We start from the raw sequence: 13,005 nt of genomic DNA on the forward strand, positions 1-13,005 counted from the left end.
ACAGACAAGAGATTCTTCTTGATCCCAAGTACATAAAGTGCATCAACAAGTGTGAAGGAACTGCCATTAGCAGCAGTGAGCACAATCTTTCCAACTCCCTGAACTGGATAAGAGGCGTTGTTGGCACAAGTGACTGAATTCCCATGAGGGACAGACTCAAGAGAGGTAAACAATTCACGATGTGAGGTAATGTGCTTTGTAGCACCACTGTCGAAATACCACACATGTGAGTCTGCAGCAACAACTGACAAGCATGCATCATGGACAACAGGATTGTAAGTGCACCCTGCGCTAAAAGCCCATTCTGCATCAACATCAGCAACACAGTCTCCTTTCATAGAAGACTCAACAATGGATGCATTTGTAGTGGAACCAGCATTTGCAGTGGAACCACCCTCTTTCTTCTTAGCCTCTTTGGCCTTCAACTTAGGACACGACTTGATCAAGTGATCATTGGCTTTACAATAATGGCAACGCATCTTCTTTTTGTCGTTATCACCAGAATTTCCAGACGAATTGTTGCCAACAGAAGCATTAGGAATATAATTTTTGCCACTCGCAGTAGAACCATAAGAAGTGGCTGCATTACTGTTACCACCCTTTCTTTGAGAAGCAATAAAAGCCTATTCAACTGCACGCTGCCTAGTCTTATTTTTTCTGGAAAGTGACTCTTGCAACAGCAATGTGCATAATTCATCAAACTTGACAACTTCAGGATTTCCTTGGGTCATCAATCTCCAAGTACTAGCAAAAGTCTGGTAGGAATCTGGTAAGGCATCAAGAACAGTCTGCACAAGGGAACTGTCTGAAATGACTTCACCTGCAGAAATAAGCTGCTCATTGATATCCTTGACACTAGCAAGGAAAGTGTCCATATCATCTTCCTCATGCATAATCTTCGACTCCAGCTCTTTACGCAGCAAAGCAATTTTAGCCTCATTGCGGCTTGCATAAAGACCTGCTAAAATATCCCAAGCCTGTTTTGCTGATTTTGCTGAACGGATGTGAGGAACAATGGTACGCTTCACAGACAACGCAATCAATGCATGAGCCTGCGCATCCTTAACATCCCAACAGCTGCAATCCTTGCAACAATACCTGCAACATCCTCAACATCGCCTACATCCTCAGAACCAGGACATACATCAATGCCCTGCACAATGTTCCAGACACCTTTTGACACAAGAACATGTTGCATCATATAAGTCCACATAGGGTAGTTGTCCCCATCCAACCTGTCCTCAGCAACAAACATCTTGAACACATCTGTGTTGTTGTTGTCAGCCATGGTAAATGCTGCACCTGATGTGTAAACTGCCCGAAAATAGGAGAAATGGAGCGGGAACAACCTGTGCTATATAGCACAAACCATAGAAGACTATAAGGCACCTGTTATGCAGAAAAAGGCACTGACAGAAATTCTGCACAAAATGATGAAATAGCGTGTGCAGTACTGCCTGTAGTGGAAACGGAGGCCGAAATGAGCCCAAATAAAAATTATGAGCAGACCAAGCTCTTCGAGCAACCCGAAATATTTGTCCACCTACGAACGCTCGCCAAAGCTCACTGAAATCAGAGAAAGTGAGCAGGCGTGTGCTGGAGTAGCTGGCGACTAAGCCCGGGAGGACATGACCTGCTCTGATACCAATTGTTGGAATTAGGGTTGCAGAGAAACACACACAGCTTGGAGAAGACGAAGAAAGCTCAAGGCACACAATAGAGAGTGTGTTACTTAGTGTGCAATGGAAAGATAGATAGACCTAGAGGGATGGGCGTATATACAATGCACGGGGGAAAAAACCTCCTAAAGAGGGAAAAATGCCCCAACGGTCCTAGTGTGTTCACACACATCACTACCACATGTATATGGTAACAGTGAAAAGGAAGGGTGAAACTACTTCCTTGAAGTTTGAAGCTCTCCCTTTCCTTCCAGCTCTCTTGTCAACACAAGTATGCTATCTTTTCTTGTTATACACAACAAGGCTCAATAGCTTGATGGTAAAGTGTTGGCCTCTTACCCTTGTGGGGTGGGTTCAAACCCTCCTTCATGCAAGGGTTAAGTGGGCCTTCTTATGTGCGCAACCAATGGAGCCTTGGTGCCGTAGAGTCATTGGTCGAGTTTACCTTGGTCGTGCGTTGTGGAGGACGAAGGTGGGGCGATTGCGATTGGCTGTCGGCCTTCGGGCGTCGCGCACAGAAAACTATACCTATCTTTTTTTTGTTGCACAGTGGAGACGTCGTTGTCTATGGAACATGGGAGACAAGCAGTGTATTGCATGCACATGAAACTCGCTTTTCTCCTTTCCCAAAAATAGCTTGGATACCAGTGAAAGCGTGGTGGTAATGCGTGTCCTAGTCTCCACCCTCTAGTCTCCACCCAACCGTGCTTTCTTATAGCCTCCCCCTAGCAGACACATTGTCCGGCCACCATGCCAATGGCCTTGCCTGTAGGACCCATTTCCTTACACCAGTGTCCCAAAACCCTCTTTGAATCAGAAGTTGAAACGACCTTGTATCTCATAGTAGACTGGGCAGTGACAAATGTGATTAACTCTATTTCTAGCTCTATATGGCATAGCTGACAAGTTTTGGCCTCTATTGGTACCCCTCTAAATCTACCAGTCTTAATCTCTAATTGATGTGATGATGTGCACATATTTCCAATAACACGTTGTAATCCATGGGATAGATGGGTGTCCATGTAGGCCGGTCTGATCACAAAACCATCCTCTATAAGCTCAAGGAGATGCTCTATGTAGAAAGCCATCTTCGTACCAAGCACACCCATAGGCTGTATCCATGTCCTCCTAGTGTATAATTGAATCAAGTCATGTCTGATGAGCTGAGCGATCTCGGTCCATGTGAGAGACAAGGAGGGTGCATCCATCAAACACTGGAAAGGGGGTAGTCTATCCATGTCAAAACCATGTAGCTTGAACCAATCCGTCATCTATGCATACCAACAAGAGGTGTCCCCCTATGAGGCAAGTTGTCAAGAAGAATCCAAAGCTAGATGGACATATTTGTCTCTAGGAGATCCTAGATGTTGTGCATGAAGAATATGGATCTGGTGAGTGCTTCGAGGACTAGTGTTGGAGCAGCGAGCAAAGGGCTTGGCTCTAGTAATCCATTATCCGAGAAATCATAGAGACTAGAGACCTCTCCATGCACTTCCATCCATTAGTACTGCTAGCCCGACTATGGAAGTCCATTAATGGCCCCCAAATTGCAACCCATAAAGCATAGCTGATGTGATCAAAGTATCAAAAAGCCATATGTTTCTTTGAGGTTATTCAAACTAACCTGCAAACACATCCTCTCCATCTTCCCTAACGCCGCATATGCTCTTGTTAACCTAGTCTCTGCTGATCTCCTCAAAGAAAACATTGGGCCACTGAATACCATGCCAAGGTAACTTCATGCATCTATATACTCCACTCTCTCCTTCAATATATTATGAAACCTCATTCACATAAATACCAAATAAAGTAGCGGAAAGTGAACAACCTTGCTTTACCCCAATATTGGAGCGAAAAAGCTCAAACATTCCCTCACGAGTGCCGAAATTACCCAGAGATGTCTTGTATAAGACCATGATCTCCCAAATCAGCTCCATGAGTACACTCATCTCCTGTAACCTGTGCATGAGTCGAGCTCTAGGGACTGTGTCAAATGCTTTCTAAAAATCCCCAAAAGTACAGTAAATCCTCCTACCATGTGATCAGTCCTTCTTTGATTGTCAATATGTGATCAAGAGTAGAAAAATATTTCCTGAAACCCGCATGTCCTAATGCTCGTATGCCTGCTCTCTCTGTCCATCTACTCAATTTCTGTTCAAGAATAGAAGCATACAACCTTGCCAGTGTGTGCCCATTCATAATGGTGGGATAATTCCTAGAAATAATTGGATCTCCTACCTTGAAGATAGGCACAACAATCAACATACTCCAAGTATCAGGAAAACCCTCACACATGGCTTGAGTGCACATCAATGCTATTAGAAGTTCTGCAAGCATATCTCGGGCATCTATAAAGTGCTCCGCTACCAATCCATCATGATCATATGATCTCCTAGTCCTTATCCTATCAATAGCTTTCTTCACCATCTCAGCGGTAAAGAAAATGCATGTCTCTAGACAAGGCATCGGGGGGTCTGGTAGAGGTAGCTGTCCTGGAACTGTGTAAAGAGATGTTGCATACTCACCCCAAAGTGGATGTGATAGCCGATGGGGAAGGGGGTGCTCATGAAATAATCTCCATGCTTCACTCGAGTCCTAACTCAAAAATAGCTTACACAACCATTTCTCTAGCTGAGCAAGATAATTCCTTTTCTTTTGTCGCACAAGCCGTCAAAAGGAAATCTATGATTACCTATGAGATGACTCCCGAAGACACATCTCTTTGAAGTGTGGCTCTCATTTCTCTACACTCCTCATCATACCACCTGTTCTGGGGTATGCTTCAAGAACAATGTCTATGTTCAGGCTGGTTGTGTGGGTATGCCTTTGCTGTTGCATCATGTCATGTCTCTCTGAGTATCTGGGTAAGCTCCTCCAATGAGAGTCTCGGTTCCTCAGTAGCTAAGCGTCTGTATATGCCATCCATGTAGACAAAATCACTCTCTATTGTGAAACTATATTGGGTATGCATGGGTGTGTGTGTCAATCGAGTTTTGTTGAACTAAAAAGATATAGCAAACGTGAGAAGGGCACGATCTACCGCTACACCAATAGGCATGGGCCCGACTATAAAATCCTAAATAGAGGATATAAAACTAGGTAAAGACAAAACATAAACCAATGTGGTAGCCCCATGTCTGTGTGGAAAACAAGTGAACCCACTCGATGCTGGAAATCTATGTAGGCCATTCAAAATGGCCAGCCTGTGTGCAGTCCCATGTCTATAAAATATCCCCCATAACCTACACTCTCCTGGTCTTGAGAACACCTGACCAAACCCATATAACTGACATCCAATCTCTCAACATCTTCTCTGAGGTATCATAGAAGACTGTCTGAGAGTGGCTTGTCCTGGCATTGAAGTCCCCCAGAAGGATAACATCCCCATCTCTTAAGAAATCACATATATCCTCATCCAAAATCATATAAGCTGATTATCCCTTGGGGGATGCATAGTGAGATATGCTTGGTGGAAAAAAACATATTTCAAAGTAAAGTGGCCTCCCACTCTCCCACATATAGCTTGCATACTCATCTCTATGGACAATACGAATGAGGGACTGCAACTCCTCCCTGAATAAGACTTCCACACCTCCTGACCCACTTACTCTACACTTTGATCTCACCTCCCGTCTACAACTAGTCTCCCATCGATACCCCCACACTCTAGGAAATGTGCCACTAGGAGTCTGGTGTGTTTCTAAGTAAAAAATAATATCTCTTCCTCTGAAGCTATCCTCAAAGGTGCCGACCTCAAGTTTCAATGACCTTTACAATTCCATGCTGCTAGTATTAGGCTTGTCCCATAGGTCTCGCACTGTCATGCGATGCTTTTTTCCAGAATCACTACTTTCCCTCCTCTGTAAGACACAACTTTTCCTTTCTCTCTGGCTGCCTTGATCTTTGGACCTTCTCTTGCATGTGCACTATCTTTTCTAGTGTGAGATCATCTCCCAAGAAAATCCTAGTCTTCTTGAGTGCTGGTATTTTTCTCGAAAACTCCTTCCTAGCATCCCAAGTAGGGAAGTGCATAATGAGTGCCCTTTCTTTGGAGCTACTTGTCCCATCCTTCCCTTCCTTCACTTTCTTGCCCACTCTCCAAGCCCCTATTTATGTGAGTAGGCTGGGGGATGTTCATTCATTTAGAAGTTCCTTAACTTCTTCTTCCACATTGTTAGTGTCTTTAAGACCAGTGACACGTACATGAAGAGCTCTCATCTTCCTCTTTTGCTCCTCGTCCAAGGTCAAGTTAATGATGGTAGAGGGGGCTGTAGTATTAGATTTTCCTCCTTTTCCTTTTCCATCTCAATCCACTTCTTCGCTTCATCCGCTTTCTTCTACGTTTGGAAGAGCCTATCTGCCCACGAAGAAGCTTTTTGTTTCTCCTCCTCCTTAAGAGTTTTTTCTCATGAGTTTGAGTTCAACCTGAATCCTCATCTGAACCTTTTCATACATGGTTTCATCCTTGATCTTGTTGAGCTTGCTTGCTCTTATAAAGCTCAATGAAAACACACTATTGTAATGGTTTTAGGTGTAGTCGTCACTCTCTTCATTCATAGGTGGGTCCATCTAAGCATCTTCCACTAGGAATAGAGAGTTTTGTCCCCACGACGCACGTCGGGAGGTTTATAAGCATTCAATTTCCTTGCATGTGCCATAGAGCATAGTAGGGGGAGAGAGGGAAAAGTGGAAAAAGAAAGGGGAAAAAGCCTCCAATATTTTGTCTCACAAATTGCGGGGATGCATTTGCCTCGCTTAGGCAATCGTGCGCATGCCATAGAGAAAACTAGAGAGAAAGGGATTTATCCCTCCCCTCTCTTCTCTATAGTCTTCCTTCCTTCTTGCCTTGGTCCTCCACTTCCCCGCTGCTCCTCCCTCCACCCCTCCTCACGACATTTGGCTTTTGTGTGTGTGTGTGTGTGTGTGTGTGTGTGAGAGAGAGAGAGAGAGAGAGAGAGAGAGATTTTATTATCGTCCTTGGAGGTCAATTATGACATGTGGGATCAAAGTTACATGTGATGTAGTATGTGTATGGCTGATGATGAGTGACTCTCGATGCTAAAAAATTGTGGTGATGAGTCACAATGGACCGAGACTGTCTTGACCCTTGGGGTTGCCACCAAGGATAAATCCCTTATGAGGCATATTTTTAAGGTTAAGGATAACAAGACCAACACCAGCTGGCTTAAGCAAAAAATACATTCTAGTTTGCTAATAGTCCCTTCATTTAGGAACCCTTTAGGATGAGGATTTGCAAACAAGGAATATAAACTCTGATATGTGAGTATTGACTATACAACACTTGGAATATACTTGCAAACAAAGATTATTCTCTTTAAACTCGGATATGTGAGTATTGACTAGAAGCTTTCTTTTCTTTGTAGTTACAAATTCTATAGTCTCAATTTCCCCCATGGTCATATGGCTTGACCGGGTGTGTTATCTTGAGCTATGGTTTCTTGCCAAGAAACGTTGGCATGGGGGAAATGGAACAACACACAGGACACAAACTCGATGCCTCTCTATAGCCCAGCAGGTATCCAGCACCCCAAGCCACACAAAATCACATACTCACACTATCTGTAACTTGTACCAAACATCCTCGCTTACGAGCAACTTTGGCTACACACAATCACCTTTACCGACGCTGTCGTGCTGTGACACGTACATAGTGGGAACGCATGCTACAAGAGTTATCTTGTATTTTTTTAGATACATAATTATCTTTCCTATAATATACATATGCATATTTAAGTATAATAATAAGCCTTCTATCTCATCCTATTATTTTTCTCAAGGATAACATATCCTTACTTTACCATCAGAAAATACTATGGGAAAAGCATCAATAGCTCCGCCTCTTTAACTTGGGGCAAAAAGCATTGATTCTTTATTTCTACTATTTCATTATCATCTCACACCCTAGCTAGATCCTATATCTAGGGTAAACTCCAATATATATATATTCTATGTATTTTTTATACTTTTCTTATATTTCTTTTTAAATAGCTACTAGGAAAGAATCAAATCCTAGTGGGACACTAGATGGCATAATTTCAAAGATACACTTATTTTAATGCATTATTGCAAGCATGATTACAAAACTATGTCAAGGAGCAATTTCATGCTTTCATATGGCATGAGGTGTCCTTTGGAATTAAATGAAAGTCTAGGATAAGGAGACCACATGAAGACTTTTGCTGCCATAAATGGACCCTATTTTGATGAATTTTTTACACAAGGTTCCAATCCGAATTGGAAAACAATTTTAAAATGAAAATCCTAGCTAATGAGCTGAAGTTTTTGTCCATATTTTTACTTTTTTATTTGGAGCCACGGTTGAGGAGATATGATCAAAATACTGGACCCCAGTCTGCCCACATCATGCAGGGACAGCTCATTTTCAACTTTTCCAATTCCTGTTCACACTGGCTCCTCTCTTCTTGTGTAAACCTGTGTGGGTTCCCTTCACCTATAAAAGGGGACCTCTTCTTCCTTGAAAGAAACTCAAGCATTCAATCCATTCATGAGAGGAATTCTTGAGGGAGTGAGTAGTAATGCCTAATTGTACTTAGCCATTAACATAAGCCCAAGCCTACACTTTCTCCTAGAGGGAGAGTAGCCATTCTTGCAACAAGATAACTTTGGAAGATCAACTCTAATCAAATAAGGTCTTGCACTTGGTGTATCAATCAAAGTGGAATTATCCACTCTTCTTCTCTCTCCATCAATAATGGTGCCAAAGGGTTTGTCAAGTAAGATGTGTTCTACATTGATGTTTTCTTGATTTCTTGTTTTTTTCTTTTTCATCTCTAATCCAACATATATATATATATATATATATATATATCTAATATTATCTCCTTAACCAAATCTATCTCTCTCACTCTTAGTAATTCATCCTCTCTACAAATTTTAGGTTCTCTTTGCTACAGGTACATCTCTCCCCGCAGTATCCTTATTGTCTACGGGCAAGAATAGGACTTGAGGAGGGAAAATTCTCATCTCTTCACTTCTCTCATATCTACATTTCTCACATACTATCCTAGATGAATAACCCACATGATGATCATTTCCATCGCTTTCACTCTGTACAATCTATTAGAATTAACGTATGGATTAGCCGTAAAATACACTTTCAACAACGTATAGTGTTTCTCTTTGGCCCTGAAAGGCTCAATGAAATACTTCTATCACCGGATCCCATCATACTATCTCTCATAGACTATAATGTTTCTTTTGATGTAAGCGTAGTTATCTTTCTATGAACCAAGAGGATTTGTACACACAATTAATCCCAATCACTAGACAAAACATATATATTATGGTAAGCACAAAACTACAATTCCAAAGAACAATTCGTAGCCTATTTGGTCAGCCAAGATTGAATGCCATTAACTCATCCATTAACCCTTTCATATTACCCATGATACAATATGACCATAGCCTTGATGTTTTCATCTTCGTATTGTTTTGACATTCTCTTTTGCGTTCTTTCTTTGTGTGTGTGAATGGAAGAGAGAAAGAGTGAGTCTTCTTTGATTGCACTTCTTTCGAAACCCTAGTCTTCATGGCATCTATGGTTTAACTCCTTCATATAGTTTTTGTTGAGTTCTCTCGCAAACTCTCACAGCCATAAGCCCGGTGCTTTCCTTGCAAGACTGCAAATTTCTCGACATATTTTTGGTGAACCCGACGTGAATCTGCTAGGGTGAGAGTTTGTGGGTAACCATGGGTGATCATGTTGAGCAACAGGCTATGCATTTTGACCCAGCAACAATGCAAATGTTTCAAGAATTTGCAATGTTCATGCACCAACAACATGCTACTGAAAGAAGGGAGATTTCAGCAACGAAGGCCATACAAGCGGTCGTCAACAGAATGGATTAGTTCAATGGCAAAGATGTAACCAAGTACTTACGCGAGTATGTGAAGGAGATGGAGCTGCATCGCGTGTCAGAAGCTGAGATGATTCAAAGCTTTGAGCTAGTTGTTGCTCCAGAAATTAGGGAGCATGTTAGGGCAATTAAAGATGGGCATGGGAAAAATTGGGAAGAACTCAAAGTAGCTTTAAAGGAGGAATATTTCATGGAGGACTCGGAGAGAGTGACCAAAAGGACATTCCTAGAATGGGTAGTCAAGCCAAAGCAAGGACTATCAATAACAGAGCTACTTAGGGAATTTGAGCGGCGCTTTGCACAACTCACTAGGACAGAAAGGGCCACACTAGATGCAGAGAAGACAGATCTTTTCTTACAAGCTGCAGGTAAAGAGTTTCAAGAAAATTTTGAGCTTCTTCCTGAAGATAAAGATGCTGAGCAAGGACTAAAGACCGACTGGAATGAGGTTGAAGGTGCTGTCTCACTGCTTGCCAAACGACAAAGAAGAAGGGACAAGATGGTAGTAAACACTACAAGTCCTTCCACCTCAACTTCTGACAAAATGGTAAAGCCTACTTTTATCACTCCTAAGTTTGATGAGTCCATGCTAGATGAGCTTGTGAAGGGAATGCGTGACTTGAAGGTGAAGTTTGCAAAGCTTGAAGAAAAAGGCCAACCATTAGGGCCACTTCCTAGGCAAAGACAACAGCCCAAAGAAGGGTTTGTTAATAGATGTATTTGGTGTGATAGTACAGACCATGTAAGAAGGGATTGTGATGCTTTTAGTGATGCTTTGTCAAAAGATGTTGTCTTTTTTAAGGATGGTAAAATCCACTTAAGAGAGACAGGTCTACCCTTGAGAACTAACTTTGGGAAGGGGGGAATGCAAACCTTAGTTGAAGATATGGCAACCAAGCATGCCACCTCTTCAGTTGAAGCAGCTACTTATGGAGTAAAAATTGAACATTTTTGTGATGAAGAGGTGAGTGACCATCATGGTCAAATTTGGCCAAATGTCATGCAATTAGCTAAAAAGGGAAAGCTTACAAAAGAGATTCTACATGAAGCAGGTGATTGCATACGTCTAGAAACAGGATGGAATGATCCAGTGGACTCATTGTCAGTGCATGCCTACATTACAAAATGCCAACAAAATGAGGCAATTGTAGAAGAGAAGCGCAGACGTGAGAATGCTGACAAAGGACCATCAAAAAGAGCTTCTATAAGTGGGGGAAGAAGTGACTCAATGCCTTCTCAAACACCCTCAACACAAGGAGCATCTCCACCTGAAGTACTCATGGAGGAGTCTACAACAGGAAAGAAGAAAGAGCCAACGAAAGGTAAGACAAAAGGCCCAACTTATAAACTACAATCTGATATTGAGGTTGCTACAGATTTAAAGAAAGTCTTGGAGGAAAGGATCTTGAATAGCAAGATTGAGTTTACTCTAGGAGAAGTTCTTGGCATTGCAAAGCGTGAATTCTATGAGGAGATCATTGACATCATCAAGAGAAAGAGGCAAACCCTTGCTGAAGTTTCTCGTCCACAGGTTGAAGGGGAAACCTCAAAGACACAAGGGATGCAACTGCAAAATAAGGAGAATGATGGAGCTGTGGTAGGATGCTACCAATCTAGTGGGAGAGTGAAGCAAGTGTATTTCTCAAATGATGATGAAGAAGTTGAAGATATTCCTAGGAGTTACTATTCACGAAGTCATTGGGCAAGGGCTACTACAGAAACTTTGGTCAAGCTAGGTGATCTTGAAGAGCCATTTGTTGCCTTGATTGACCATGGTTCAGAAATAAACATAATGTCAAAGATTCTCTACAACAAGTGCAACTGGCCGATGGACACAGATCATGGATGGATGGTAAAAGTGGTAAACAATTCATCCGGTGAATTATATGCAGCATGTCCAGGTGTGAAGGTAACAATAGGTGATGTAAAGATTGACCAAAACTTCTTTGTTCAGGATACATCTTCATATCATCTCATCCTTGGACAACCCTACATTGTGGGAGTTCGAATGGAAACAAAGGTAATGGACGATGGTTCAGCATATGCTAGGATACGTAGCAAAGATGGTAAACGTGCTGTCCGATTTCTCACAGTCTGTGTAAACCATGAAAGAAATTGTGACAACCTCAGAGAACATCCTCTACCAAAGGTAAGCAAAGAGTTTCATGATAATAGAGAAATGATGGGTTTTTGCCAAGTACCATTGTAAAGCGGGATTGCAGTGGTACAGAAAGAAAAAGGGTCTCGCCTGATCCAAAAATAGGTGAAACTTTCTCAATGAGCTCCTTGGTAACAAGGAATGGATCAGTATGTTTTACAAAACTTGAAGATTTAAAGAGATATGAGAGGCAATATATACATAATGTACAAATAGGCATGAAAAAGAGTGGGTTGCTAAAGCCTACTGAAAATGTTTTGGGTTTGTGTGAACAAGTTTCTTTTGTAGATACTATGGGTGAGCTTGATGCTATAATGAGGTCTAGTTTGCATCTTGAAAATGATGTTGTGGAAGTTTGCTCTATGGAAATGTATCAAGTAATAGAAGCCTTTAAAGAAAGCCAAACAGTTGGCCCAGAAGTCCATGTTGAAACTAAATACAAGAGTGTAGCAAATAAGGTGAAACCAGTAGCTTCACCCTTACCACCCAACAATAGGGAAAAGATTGAACAGGCTTCTTTACAACCAAGTTTGCGGAATCCTAAAATGATCGGCATACCTTCACAAAGGAGTCTTTTCAAGAGTTGCAGATTGGTTGCGAGGAGTTTCTAACACAGGAGGAGACAAAGTGCTTCAAAGAAATGCTTTCAAAGCAGGGTAAGGCTTTTGCATTTGAGTCACATGAGATAGGATGTGTTGATCCTTATATTTTAGCTCTTATGGTAATTTTCACAATACCTCATGTGCCTTGGAATCTGCGGCCTATTCCGGTTCCAAAGGCTCATTTGCCAAAGTTAGTAGAGCTAGTGAATGAGAAAATCAAAATGGGAATCTTGGAGCCTTCTTGTGCTCCATACTCAAACAGGTGGTTCACAGTTCCAAAGAAGAATGGTTCTCTACGCTTCATCCAAGATATGCAACCAGTGAACAAGGTGACAATTAGAAATGTAGGTACAGGTCCAATTGTGGATGAATTTGCAGAGGCCTTTGTAGGGAGGGCAATCTACTCAATGGGGGATCTCTACTCGGGGTATGATCAATTTCAGCTTGCAATCGAAAGCAGAGACTTGACAACCATGAGGACACCTTTGGGTTTGGTAAGGATGTGTACCTTGCCACACGGAGCAACCAACTCGATTGCACATATGATGAATGGGATAAATAAGGTCTTACGTGACTTTATTCCTCAAATCACAATGCCTTTCATTGATGATTTGCCTATCAAAGGATGTGAAGAAAGTAACAAAGATGAAGCTTTGGATCTCAAGGGA

The sequence above is a fragment of the Adiantum capillus-veneris genome, chromosome 7 (genome assembly GCF_014529385.1).
Source record: "Adiantum capillus-veneris isolate H3 chromosome 7, ASM1452938v2, whole genome shotgun sequence".
In the NCBI taxonomy this organism is placed as follows: domain Eukaryota; kingdom Viridiplantae; phylum Streptophyta; class Polypodiopsida; order Polypodiales; family Pteridaceae; genus Adiantum; species Adiantum capillus-veneris.